At 32.1% G+C, this 12,749-nt stretch overlaps 1 long non-coding RNA gene across 3 annotated transcripts in view; it reads left to right on the forward strand.

Moving 5' to 3' along the window:
* Positions 1-12,252, forward strand: part of LOC106873053 (uncharacterized) — an 87,607-nt gene extending 75,355 nt beyond the window's left edge. For all 3 annotated transcript variants that reach the window (XR_008264063.2, XR_001409835.3, XR_016241343.1), the window contains exon 5: positions 11,310-12,252. This is a non-coding gene — a long non-coding RNA (uncharacterized LOC106873053). The remainder of the gene's footprint in view (positions 1-11,309) is intronic.
* Positions 12,253-12,749: the final 497 nt, after the last annotated feature.

Here is a 12,749-nt window from a genome sequence, read left to right on the forward strand (position 1 = left end):
TATGAGAGGAACAACAAAATTCGCAAATCAAATTATAAACTGTTAAACATGGTATCACCTACTTAGGAATTTCTCTTGAAAAGTGAAAACAGAATAAAATGTGACTACGAAAAAGAGAGACAGAGACAGTGAGTCACAGAGAGACAGACAGTCACAGGGAGATAGAGAGAGGGGGAAAGAGAGAGAGAGACAAAAGGGATAGAGACTGAGAGAAAGAGAGGGAGAGAGAGTGAGAGAGCAGTGAAATAAACTAGAATTGAAGATGAACGTTAAAATAACGCCTCTGAATTTTAATACAGATGTGCTGTAAGGAGGATTTCAATGTATTACACGATACAGTATCTGTTCAAAAGAAATATAGCAGATAAACAGATAAATGAAAAACTGAATAATCAACTTAATTGCGTTGTATTGTTGTTGTAGTTTTGTTGTTGTTGTTATTGTTAGTATTATCATTATTATGCAAAAGTGATTTCATGCTAATTTCGTTACAAGGGATGTTTTCCTGAGGTTTTGTGATAACAGCTCTCGTCAAATCTTAAGAATCTCTTAAGTAGAAATTTCGGTGTTGTGCTGACTGCAACAAACTACCACAGAAACGATTTTCATCATTTTGTTAAACTGTCTTCAGTTCTCTGTCCAGGACCTCATATTTCACATTAAAAAAAAATTTCATTGATATCCGCTGTACTATAATACCATAATTTAGCCAATTCTATGGCGTTACACATTTTTCTCCTCCACGATCATATGTTGTGTTCATCACTTCATAATATGTCGAGTCTTTATGGAGAAAATCCCAGTCTAACGTTAGTAGTATGATAAATTTCAAAGGATAAAGCTCATTGGTCTCTCTCATTATTATTATTATTATTATTATTATTATTATTATTATTATTATTATTTCTGTAGAATTGCCCATGCATCGCTTTCACTTTCCACTTGTTCATTCTTTGCTCTCTTCATCTTGTTTGTTTTGTTTTTAATTCTTTTGGGTGTCTCACATTTTCACTATTTCTGACAGAAACAACCAAAGATTCAATCTACTGTTTGACATATCATCGCAGACTTTTTTTTTCTTTATTGGCAACACAGATCTTGCATCACGAAACCTATTCCACGAAACCTATTTCACCTGTGTTTCTAGACGCGTACAATCTACCGACATCCGTTTAAGGTGCAGTTCCTTGTCCATTTTCGTCATTTACCCAGTTTTTCTATCAATTTCTTCAAGTTCGTTATTTTCAATCTAACATCACCGGCGCCAAATCGAATTAAGGAGATAGCCCATATATTCATTAGAATAATCTTTTTCTATCCATTGAGTATACTCTTCGAACTTAATTTTGTTCTCCTAAAGTATTCTCGCCAAAAACTTTCCTTCATCTCCCTCGACTTGCTTTTGTTGTATTCCAAAATATCAACCCCTTCAACATCTTAATTCTCTCATAGTTAGGAAGTTCTGCACCATCAGATAATACCTTTCCTTTTTTAATGATAAGCACACCACACTTATTAATCCCAAATCCCATCCCGATATCCTTATTGATTATCGGCACTGCTTAAATGACCATTTCTTTCACACTCACTCATACCGAAGATTTTTTAGTCATCCATATACAAATGATTCGACTTTTCTCCATTTTTGAAGTCTACCCCGGTGTCAATCTCTGTAATATCTGTGTTAGGGGTATCATAAAAATCACAAACAGCTAGGGTGAAAGACTAACTCCCTGAAATATACCTATCTACTTGTAGGCACTGGGCAGAATGGTTTCAAAAAAAGCATTTGGAATGTGCAACTATTAATTCAAGTTGGTGGTGTAGAAGGTACCAGGTTTAGAAGTGTGTTTACACTTTTTGTCAGAAGAAGAATGTTAACTTAATTGACCACTTTGAAGGTCTTCTTTGTGTGCAGGAGAAAGGAAAGAAAATAAAACGAACGAACGAAAAAAAAGAAAGAACGAAAGAACGAACGAAAGAACGAACGAAGGGAGCATGTACACTGAAACTGGAGCTTTAGCTGACTTCATGCAATATAGTCCCTTTGATAGAGGTTTCCAAGGACCTAGTTGGGAGTTTAAATCGGGAAGTAAATTAACTGTACCACTTTTAAAAAGAATCACTTCATTTCCCTGAAATTTCTTGACGCAATCAAAATGATATTAGGGAAAGGAAAACGAAAATTCTATTGACTTCATGTAAAACGGAAATCTTAATGAAACATTGGTTGTAAATTGCAGAATTTCGACAATAAATGTAAAGTTTAGAGTGGGCATGGTAGCCAGCGCTTTGTTGATTGTTCTTCAATAGAGCTGAATAGATCAAGGAATGTTGGATGGAATTATTAAGAGAATCCCCTGAGAGAATCTGCAGCTTAGTAACCGAGAAAGACATTAAGAGCTACAAATGACAGAGCAAAGAGAGATGGAGATATGAGAACATGAATGATGTAAATAACGTTTCGAAAGTTAAAATGGATCGTTGCAGTGTGATGAAATATTGCATGGGGAATAAGGATCAGGAAATAATGATGTTCTTTTAAGAGAGAAGCAAAAGGTACAACGATGAACGTTGGGGGCAGAGGTGAAATGTTGGCAATCGAGAAAGAAGAATGATTAGAGACAAAATAAATGGAAGATGGAACGAAATCCAGTCGTATCTAAAAGAGAAGTTGTAACACATCTGAAAAGAAGTAAGGTTTAAGGAGTATGGAGATAAAACTCGCGAGTGTTAAGTCTTTAAGAGCTGAGATGAAAAGAAGAAATAAATAAAACATGGACAGTTAAGCTATAAATTAGATTCCAGGAAAACTTCATTCATCATTAATGTTCTGTAGGAAACAGCAAAAACAAAAACATAGAGGAAATAATTAAGATGGATGGAATTGGTAAGAGGCTTGTGAAGGTTATGCAAATAGACGAGAGAAACGGTTCATCATCTGCTAACTGGATTTATAATGCTATTTGAGAATCAGGCTTTTCAAAGATATAACAATGCATTGATGATGATGATGATGATGATGATGATGATGATGATGGTTGCGGTGTGGACAAAACAAGACGGATAGGTTAGAAAATTCTCTGTGTGGGATGAAACCAAACTTGTGAGAGGGATTATTTTGAAGGAAAACGTAAAGAAAGTGTTTATAAATTTTGAATGACATCACTGCGCAATCGCTGGAATCATATTTAGAAATTATCAAAACAGTGCCATATGTATTGTTAGTAAAACTTGTCTCAATGTCAATAATTTCAACGAAGATGAAGAGACAAAAGAAAACCGAGAAAGTTTCAACGATTACGCTTCAATATTCGTGAAAGGAAGAGAGAGACTGAAATTGTAACGTTTGTGAATTGGTTGGAGATCGTCTTAGCCAAGGCTTGAAAGAATGTAGATCAGCTATGTCTAGAGATATGAACATATGTGAACATATGCCCATGTATGCATGTTTCTCTCTCTCTCTGTCTATCTATCTATCTATCTATCTATCTATCTATCTATCTATCTATCTATCTATCTATCTATCTATCTATATATATATATATATATATATATATATATATATATATATATATATATATATCTATATATATATATGTGTATATATATGTATGTATATATATATATATATATATATGTATATGTGTGTGTGTGTGTGTGTGTGTGTTTGTGTGTGTGTGTGCGTATGTGTATATATGTATATATACATATATGTGTGTGCATATCTATAGATAGATAGATACGTTGCTATGTATATATATATATATATATATATATATATATACATACATATATATATATATATATATACATATGTATATATATATATATATATATATATATATATATATATATATATATATATATATATATATATATATATATATATATATATATATATATATATATCTATATCTATATCTATATATATATATATATATATATAATTAAGGGAATAGACATTTTCTAGACTCTATGTTGAAAGTAGACGCTACATCATCTCACCACTTTAAAAATCACAAAATTACACATGTTGAAATGGAGGAAGCAAGCCAACGGCAATTAATAGCAATTTGGAAAGCCCTGGATTAGCTCATTTCTGGATTTGCCCAGTGGCTTTTCCTCATCAGCAGAGTATACATACAGGAAATAAATTAGCTATTTGAGATAATTGGTTAATCCAGGGCTATCTATATTGTTATTAATTGCCGTTGGCTTGCTTCCTCGATTTCAACACGTGTAATTTTGTAATTTTTAGAGGGTTGGGGTGATTTAGCGTCTACTTTTAGCATATAGCCTAGAAATTTTTTCTATGCTCTTAATTATAATTATATATATGTTTTCACACCTTAATCAGTCTATTTTTTATATGCTGGCCACTGATATAATATTTTTAAAAAAAATTTCATTATGTGTGTGTGTGTGTGTGTGTTTGTGTGTGTACGCATGTATGTATATATATAGGTGTAGGAGTGGCTGTGTGGTAAGTAGCTTGCTTACAAACCACATGGTTCCGAGTTCAGTCCCATTGCGTGGCGCCATGGGCAAGTGTCTTCTACTACAGCCTCGGGGTGACCAAAGCCTTGTGAGTGGATTTGGTAGACAGAAACTGAAAGAAGCCCGTTTTTACGACATTGCTTTACGTCGTTTTGTGTTATGAATTCAGATCTTGTCCAGGTGGATTGTGTGCTTCATCATTGACAGGTCTATAAAAAAAATAGCTGCAGTCAACAACCGCGATTGATACAATCAATTTCTAATCCTGCACTAATTGCTGTCCAGGCATCTTAATTAGAAATTATTTCATTTATATACAGCCAGAGCTGCCTGGGGAACACTTGCTTCAGTCCTGATCCCTCCACGAGCAGGCGTTTCTCTCACTCTTGCTAGTGATGCAGAAAATATACGCAACTAAGAACTCATAAAACCGCTACAGCCATACAATGACAGTTAAATTTTACGACTACCTACAGAGCATTAATACTGAGGAAGAACACCAAAATACGATGTTACAAAAGCTACATACTTAGCATATTCCTCTCTGGATCCAAATGTTGGAAAACAACCAAAAGTATTGAAAAGAAATTGGAGGCGTTTCAAAATAGATGCTTACGAAAAATTTTGAAGGTCTACTGGTCAAATTATGATGTGGAATAGCCAAATACACATCAAGGCTAATGTGAAACCAATAAGAGAAATTGTTGAAGAAAGGAGATGGAAATGGTTGGGTCGAGTTTGTTGCTATAAACCGAGCTTACTCGTCAGGATTGCTTTGCAATGGGTCCCACAAAGTAAAAGAAGTCATGGCCGACCAAAGGAAATGTGGAAGGGAAGAATAACAAAAGCAGATGGTTAACAATGGAACAAGCTGTCAAGGACGCTCTCAGTATTAGAAGGTAGAATGATCATGCTGTTGCCTCAAGTGACACAAGACACAAGGAGAACCGACTGAATGCATGACAATAATATGTTCTAATTTTCAAAGCTACTCCTATGTCTATTATGATACGTTTTTCTGCTTACTTTTCTACTTGGGGAACTGCTGTTCAAAGATCTTTCTTACGTTTGCTGATAATAAGAGTAGGGGCATTATAGATCTAGCTAAAGTTTCTCAATACACGCCTAAACTGAAAACGACGTAAGCTCTCGGTGACTCGCGCAACTCCGCTAAACTTTATCGTCTTTTAAACACTTCTTTAAATATACACATTCTAGATTCTAATCCGAAGTTGGTGACATCTTAAGACTTAGGGATTTTTTTGTCAGCTTGAAAAAAACATGAGGGCATTACTTCGTTCGTACAATTAAATTGGGAACATAAACGCTTGCTTAAAATCCGTCTCTGCTCTTTAGTCATTAAGGTTATAAGGAAGCATGGGTTTTCACTTCTTTACGCTCCTCGTTCAGTAACTAGAATTAAAGCAGTCAGTGTATTCCGCCTCGTTTATAAATATTAAGAGTATGACTGTATGTTCCTAAGACACACCTACTTCAATCACCAGGAACATTTCGAAAGTTATGCTCTGCAAAAACCGTAAAAAAAATTGCTTCGTTGATGCTTTTCGCTTGGGAACGCAAGCGCTGGTACAGTCAAATCATTGGGACCACTCAAAAATCTGGAACTTGGTTTCCCGATGTTTATGCTACTGGGTTGTCCACTTACTCCCTGCTTAAGTATGATTTGAGGTAAATATTGGTGCCATTTCTAACATGTGGAGCAAAAATATAGATACTTAACTATATATACGTTGAAAGAACATGTTAAATGGAGAGGGTAGGCTTGTGTGCGGGTTACAGTAGAGACATATTGTTCTGTCAATTTTGTTTCGCCATGTTTTTACCTGTTCTTTTTTTGATTAAAATTCCACATCCAAAGAATAAAAAAAAAAGAATTTAAAGAAGGAAAAAAAGACAGATATGATATCAGTAATCAAAATTGATTAAAAAATTCTACACGTAAAACTCATATAAAGATAAACAAGAAAAAAACAAGAAAATTTTAAAATATCCCCAAAATTAAATAAAGAAAAAAATACAGAAAATTAAATGGAAGATTCGGAGAAAATAATATTTTATAACATACTTTTTTCAAAAAAATATTTATATATTTATATATATGTAAATGTGTGTATATATATAAATATATATATATACATATGCATATATGTATATAAATATGCATAATATTATATATATATATATATATATATATATATATATATATATATATATGAAAACATATATATACATATGTACAGCCATCCAAATACATATGTATATATGTGTATATATTCATATATATATATGGATATATATATATATATATATATATATATATATATATATATATATATATACAAATACATACATATATATATATGTATAATGATTAATTTTGTAATATATATAGCTATGTCAAAGTGTCTACACATTAGTAAATCTTACATTTTGAATAAAATAGATATTTAGAGAATATATTGCTTATTTCATCTCACACACACATGTGAGTGTGTATGTGTGTGTGTACATATATATATTTATATATATGTATGCATATATGTGTGTGTGAGTATGTATGAGAGTGTGTGTGAGTGTATGCGTATACATATTGGTATAGGCGTGTGTGTTTATGCATATATGTATATGCCTATGTATGCAATGGAAGGGGAAAAAATTGAATTTGTGTATGTACACATGTGATTACTTGTAGCTTAGCTATCGTTCATGTGAAGGAAAGAAAAACAAAAAACAACTGTGTAGTAGTAGTAGTAGTAGCAGCAGCAGCAGCAGCAGTAGTAGTAGTGGTAGTAGTAGTAGTAGCAGCAGCAGCAGCAGTAGTAGTAGTAGTAGTAGTAGTAGTAGTAACGATGATGACGACGACGACGACGATGATGATGATGCTGATGATGATGACGACGATGACGATGATGATATGATGATGATGATGATGATGATGATGACGACGTCGATGTTGAAGATGATGACGATGATGATGATGATGATGATGACGGTAGCAACGACGCCAACATATAAAACACTAACAATAAATCAACAACACAAACAATATTAATGTACCTCATGCAGAAGTAAATATGAAAGATTCTATATTTTAGCAATATGTTATATAAATTGTTTCGTATATCAACTGTCAAAAGCTTGGAGAAAATATTTTCTGCTTTATAAAATATCAACGTGAAATAAATATAAACGCTGTACAGCAGAGATAGAAGCAGAGAAACTGCCTTAAATATATATGTATATATATATATATATATATATATATATATATATATATATATATATATATATATATATATATATATATATATATATATATATATATATATATATATATATATATATATATATATATATATATATATATATATATATATATACATATATACGTATTTATATATACACATACATACACACACACACACACACACACACACACACACATATATATATACACACACACACACACACATATACATCTATTTCTGTAATATATGCATATATATGTGTGCATGTAAATACGTATGTGTGTTTGTGTCTCTGGTGTGTACAGGTATGTATGTACCAATATACATATGCATACGCCACAGTCATGCATTCATGGATAACCACATGCATATATATGTACACCTATATGCTCATAAACACATATACATGAATATATGTATACATATACATACAGATATAAATATGTGTGTATATATATATATATATATATATATATATATATATAAACTTAGATAAGTAAACTTAGATATGTTTCGACCAAACATTGGTCCAGGCCATGTCTAACTTAATAGCACCACCTGAAAGGATTATCGAAATCCTTTTTTTAAGTCAATTTTTGTTTATGGTCCATTCAGTAGTGAATGTACATGTACAGTATTAACAGCCGCTAAGGGAAAGAAAGATGTTTTAACGTTTCGAGAAAAGCTCTTCTTCAGAAGCAGAGGTAAGTCCAATAGAAACAGAAGACGGAGGGAAAAAATTGCTCACGATTCACATGTGGTTATATATGTGTGTGTGTGTGTGTGTTTGTGTGTGTGTGTGTGAATGTATTTATGTATGCATAATATATATATAATATATTTTAAATATATATATATCCGTACATGGGTAGATACAAATTTTGATAAAAATAAAGGATTTTCCCCAATTCAGCGAGAAAGATTTTGGTTCTTACCTCAACTGATCGTTAATGAGACCCATTTGTGGAGAAAGAGACAGTATATTCCACTGTGATAAGTATAATTAATTGATTTTAAAGAAGAATTAATGTGACTAACATAGTGTGAAAATGATGGAGGCTTATTGCAATGATCCAATCTAACCTACATATTTAACACGTCTCCCGAGTAACAATTTTCATATAGAAAGTCATGGTCAACTTGAGTTCATGGTGTATGATGTCTGACCAAATGCTACTCGACGGAATCGAAAGTACGACTTCTCATTGCGAAAAAACTTCTCGCCTATGCGTGTCTCCGAACACTTCATTTTATAAATGCATATACATCGGTAAAAATTACTATTATATCCACGTATGCAAGGAAACAGATAGACAACCCATGTATATATACACGTATATATATATATATATATATATATATATATATATATATATATATATGTATGTATATATATACGTGTATATATATATATATATATATATATATATATATATATACGCACACAAACACACACACATATATGTATATACGTATATATATATATATATATATATATATATATATATATATATATATATATATATATATAAATATTTATATATGTTTATATATAGATATTTGTATACAATACATATATGTGTATATATATATATATTATATACATCTTGTATGTTATCTAAAGTTGCATGTATGTTTCTCTGTAAGTATCAGTATGTATATAAACCCACACACCATTACACAGGCGCGCGCGCACACGCACGCACACAAACACACACACACACACACTCACACACACACACAGAGAAGTAGTGAGATTCATGTGATAATTGGTTCTTTAGAATTGGCAGCAAATCTAATCTATGTATTTCCATATCGTTATTGTTGACTTTGCTACAAGGATGTAGCAGCTTCTATTAGATTAGAGTCTGGATATTAGATGCTCTATCTTCCTCTATTTAGTGATAATTCTGTGTTTTATAACGTTTCTCACACACAGCCGTTGTCGTGGCACAACCTGATGGTTGACATCAGAAAGCAGAGTGAAAGAGAGAAAGACAAAGAGAGATGGTGTGTATATATATATAAACAGAGACAGACAGACAGACAGACAGACAGACAGACAGACAGACAGACAGAAAGAATGGGTATGAGGGAGGTAAAGGTGTGAGGGTAATTGAGTGGTGCCGTGCAAATATATGTCTATTGTATATGTGTATGTACGTGGTTCGGTATCTATGTAGGTAGGTATTTCTGTATGCATGTGTTTGTGTGTGTGTATGTGACTTTATTTGTGTGTATGCAACTATTCACAAGTTCACAATCGAACAATATATATACATATGTATATACCCATCTCTCTCTATACACACACAGATATATTTACGTATATATATATATATATATATATATATATATATATATATATATGCATATATATATATGTATATAATATAATATATATATACATATATATATATATATATATATATATATATATATATATATATATATATATAGGTGTGTGTGTGTGTGTGTGTGTGTGTGTGTATGTGTGTGTGTAGGTTGGTGTGTATACGTATATAATTACAATTTCACATAAAAGGGAACACACCTTTCACCTGCACATACAAACACCGACCCTCATACGCTTACACACCCTCACACATTCGCGTGTGCTCGCTTCCGTATGTATGTCTACGTTTGTTCAATTCCTCAAATATATTCTGTTGTTATTTGATAATCTGTTATGCTAGATTTTCAATTATGTCCTCAATGAAAGAATCAGAAATATTCTTGCTTCACAAAACCGTATACCCATTATTATTTTAGGCTTTGTGTACATGCGTATATTGTCACACGTGTGTGTTTGTACATTAGTGTACGTTTGTGTGTGAGTCTTGTTTCTTTTCCCCCTTTTTTCCCCCTTTTTTTGTTATTTTTGTAAAACCTACCTATTTGTGTATAAAGTCGCGAAACTGTAAACATATATTGCTCTCCTCCGAAATACTGGCAGACAAAAATATGTTTACATACATATTGAAAATATCCGTATATTATCTGATGCTTTGAATAAATTTAGTCGAATATGTTATATATATTGATGTAAAGGTATATATATATATATATATGTGTGTGCATATATATATATATATATGTATATATATATATATATATATATATATATATATATATATATATATATATATATATATATATATATATATATGTCTGTATTTTGTGTATTTATAAGAAATATGTGTATGAATGAATGTATTTCTGTGAGTCTGTGTGTCTGTGTATGTGTGAGTTGTGTGTGTGCGTATGAGTGGATGAATGTTTTATATGTGATGTAGTTCTGTTTTCGCCTGCTTTATATCGACGACCTAACTCGTAGCACTTGGATATATTACATGTAATTTAGTTTATCTATCTGTCCATTTACTTTTCTATCCAGCGATATATATTTCTTCTATGTAGACACACACAGACATGCCCACACACACTCACTCTCACACTGGTTGTACAAAAAGTAATGCAAAAGCAGGTATAATATTTTTTATTAACACTGGTCGTCTAAATTGTTTTTATCCCAAATAGAAGCAACCTGCTCCCAGTGAAGTCTTGATGAAGGACGGTGTAGGATATGCAGTATCAGAAGAAAACAAGTCGATTATGAAGGTAGCAACAATCGCAAGAATAATGTGCGCAGAGAGATGAAGAGGTTTAAGTAGAAGGAAACAAGCAGTGAACACAAACCACGCAGTGAGAAATCATCAACTGTACCCCTTGATATGAACCGCCCATGTATGGACAGATTCGCGTAAGCAGACGTACCATAACTGAACTCTGATCACAAATGAATTGAAGAAGACGATCCAAGATTTTGGGTATCAGAAAATCATTGCAAATCGGTTAATTTTGCATTTGGCAACAGATTTACAGGTGCAAAGAGAGGAATTGTACTCTGGCGTCCAGGAATTATTTGAAGGCAATGTAGACCAGTCTTTTATCATCTGGTTTGTTGAATAGGCTACATCTATGGTACCTTGTTTAATTATAATGTTACTTAATAAATTAAAATCAAATAAATTTCAATAGTCAAATTTTATCCCCAGCTGCAATATTTTAAGTAAAAATGTTCTTGTTCTGTACGTTACCGGATGTAATAACTTATCTTGTAATTTTCCAGGTTCATAATATAAAAAATATTATTTCTCTTGCTCGCATTTTTCCATGTAATCCATGTTTTTTCCAGGTTATGCTGTTATGCTAATTAATAATGTGTCAAATGTGTCAATTAGCGGTGTGGTTGATAATCTTTTCCTTACCACAATGATGCCGTTGACACACATTAAAAGTTCCCTTACAGAACTATATTCATTAAAAAAGTATAGAACTATATTACCGCCCTCAAATTTGAGAAACAAGCACTTATAACTTTTTTCTTTTAAAACTTCATTGCATGTGACTGATACCATGAAATTCCTCGAATTGAGCTCTATCATTTAAGCATAATTAAAATATACTTTGTTTTGAAAATAAAAAAAGTTATAATCGAATCCAATTTTTTGTCCTGTTTTATTTTTCATATATTACCACCCAAAGTTTTTGATACACATATTTATTACATGGGAACAAAACTATGAAATTCTTCACACTTTCTTCTATCATTGAAGCTAAGATAAATATATTTTACATTTAAAATAAATAAAAAAAAAGTTATTTAGATCTGAACTTGAGTGGAAACGTTACTTACCCTCCTATAACGTCGCTTCAAATTTTGATGTAAACTTTTTTCTACTGGATCAAATCTGAATTTGTTTATACCAAAATGTTGCTAGGGACCAGTCCTCTACAAAAACGTCAACAGTTTTCAATTTGGTTAAGAACTGAATTAGCGATAAGCTCTGAAATATGCTGCGTGTGAGTAAATTGTGGCCTCAAGAACATTATTCAACTACTACGCATTGTGGCTGTACAGGCGTACACGGGTGTTGCAGTCACGTACACAGCAACTGCATTTGAAGGAGCTCTCTG

This window comes from Octopus bimaculoides, chromosome 4, assembly GCF_046866305.1.
Source record: "Octopus bimaculoides isolate indiv1 chromosome 4, ASM4686630v1, whole genome shotgun sequence".
NCBI lineage: Eukaryota > Metazoa > Mollusca > Cephalopoda > Octopoda > Octopodidae > Octopus > Octopus bimaculoides.